This window comes from Palaemon carinicauda, chromosome 4 (assembly GCF_036898095.1).
Source record: "Palaemon carinicauda isolate YSFRI2023 chromosome 4, ASM3689809v2, whole genome shotgun sequence".
In the NCBI taxonomy this organism is placed as follows: domain Eukaryota; kingdom Metazoa; phylum Arthropoda; class Malacostraca; order Decapoda; family Palaemonidae; genus Palaemon; species Palaemon carinicauda.
Genome location: NC_090728.1, coordinates 112,111,441 through 112,113,973, shown reverse-complemented (window position 1 = coordinate 112,113,973; position 2,533 = coordinate 112,111,441).

Genomic DNA, 2,533 nt, shown 5'->3' with positions numbered 1-2,533 from the left:
AAGAAGGACAAACCAAAAGAATCTTCTAAATATTAGAAGAAAGAAGAACAAAGAGGAAAGAAAAAGGAAGAAAGAAGAAACAAGGAGGAGGACAGAAGTGCCTGGACTAGAGTATGGCAGCCATCTAGCTTAAGAGCTACTACAAAATAGTCAATGCCAATTGTCTTCCAGCTTTCCAGATCTAAAGGGAATAATCTACAAGCTGGACTCAGCAGAGGGAAGAAGTCCCACTTGTTCTTGTATGTATTCTTCCTTGACAAAGATTCACCTGTACTGTTTCTTTGTCAGGTGACGAATGCAGAAGAAACAAGTTTGACTTCTTCTAGTATGCTGTGTCCCTTGAAGATATTCCTTTGCATTGGAATAGTAGAGCATAAGTACCGGGGTAGGTTATGGCAGCCATCTGGATTAAGAGCCATTGAATTACAGGCAGTCAATACCAAGTGAATTCCAGCTTTCCAAATCTAAATGGAATAATCTACAAGATGAACTCAGCAGATGAAAGAAGTCACACTTGTTCTTGTATGCATTCTTCCTTGACAAAGATTCACTTGTACTGTTCTTTGTCAAGTTACGATTGCAGAAGAAACAAGTTTGACTTTTTTTGTATGCTGTGTCCCTTGAAGATATTCCTTTGGACTGGAATAGTGGAGCTTAAGTACCTAGGTAGGTTATGGCAGCCATCTGGATTAAGAGCCACTGAAATACAGGCAGTCAATACCAAGCGGATTCCGGCATTCCAGATATAAAGATAATAGTTTACAAGATGGACTCAGCACAGAAAGAATTCACGCTTGTTCTTGTATGCATTCTTCCTTGACAAAGATTCACCTGTACTGTTTCTTTGTCAAGTGACGATTGCAGAAGAAACAAGTTTGCCTTTGTCTAGTATATTTTGTCCCTTGGAGATATTCCTTTGCACTGGAATAGTGGAGCATAAGTGCATGGGTAGGTTATGGCAGCCATCTGGATTAAGAGCCATTGAATTACAGGCAGTCAATACCAAGCGGATTCCGGCTTTCCAGATTTAAAGATAATAGTTTACGAGATGGACTCAGCAGAGGAAAGAAGTCACGCTTGTTCTTGTATGCATTCTTCCTCGACAAAGATTCACTTGTACTGTTTCTTTGTCAAGTGACGATTGCAGAAGAAACAAGTTTGACTTTTTTTGTATGCTGTGTCCCTTGAAGATATTCCTTTGCCCTGGAATAGTGGAGCATAAGTACCTACGTAGGTTATGGCAGCCATCTGGATTAAGAGCCACTGAAATACAGGCAGTCAATACCAAGCGGATTTCGGCTTTCCAGATCTAAAGATAATAGTTTACAAGATGGACTCAGCACAGAGAGAAGTCACACTTGTTCTTGTATGCATTCTTCCTTGACAAAGATTCACTTGTACTGTTTCTTTGTCAGGTGATGATTGCAGAAGAAACAAGTTTGACTTTGTCTAGTATGTTTTGTCCCTTGGAGATATTTCTTTGCACTGGAATAGTGGAGCATAAGTGTATGGGTAGGTTATGGCAGCCATCTGGATTAAGAGCCATTGAATTACAGGCAGTCAATACCAAGTGAATTCCAGCTTTCCAAATCTAAATGGAATAATCTATAAGATGAACTCAGCCGAGGAAAGAAGTCATGCTTGTTCTTGTATGCATTCTTCCTTGACAAAGATTAACTTGTACTGTTTCTTTATCAGGTGAAGGATTGCAGAAGAAAGAAGTCTGACTTATTGTAGTATGCTATGTCCTCTCAAGAATCTCTAGCACTGGCATTGTAGAACTGAGGTTTTCGTTTAGCTTTGAGATGATATAAATAAAGGTGATTAGGGTCGTGGGAACCAAGACTGCAACTTGTACAGTACTAATGACAATTATAATGAGAATGGCAGGTACTAGATGGAGATTTAAAATAACAGAATGGGTCTCTGCAGATAACAAACGAAGCAGGTAAAAGAAGAGAAGACGAAGGATTGACGAGATAAGAAAATTGTCTGGTATAGCCTGGCATGGAGGCCATAAACATATGCTAGTGGATCAATATGTAGGAAGGCTTTGGCTGATGATGATGTATATCACCAGCATCATCATCATCATTAGCCATTGCTAATCCACCGCATGACAAAGGCCTCAGATATATCTTTCTACTCTTACCTGGTTATGGTCTTTCTATGACAATTTCTACCTGCAAGATTTCTTAATTTGTCAATCCATGGTCGTCTCTACCTCTCCCTATTTTGTTTGCTATATGGAGGGACCCACGTTGTTATAATATATGTTTATACGTATGCATATGAATTTCAGCCTCCTAATGGGATTGATATGGAGCCTCATCATAAGAAAGACTAGGTCGTCACCAATCATGTAGCTAGAGGCTTTAAAAGAAGTTTGAACCTAAGTGGTAACTACATTTCAGGATTAACCGGTAAGACCATTATTCTTATGGTCCTACCAGGTAAATCCTAAGTTTAAGTTAGTTAGCCCTTAACTTCCAACTTCTTTTAGAGCCTCTGGGGACATCGCTGATAGAGACCT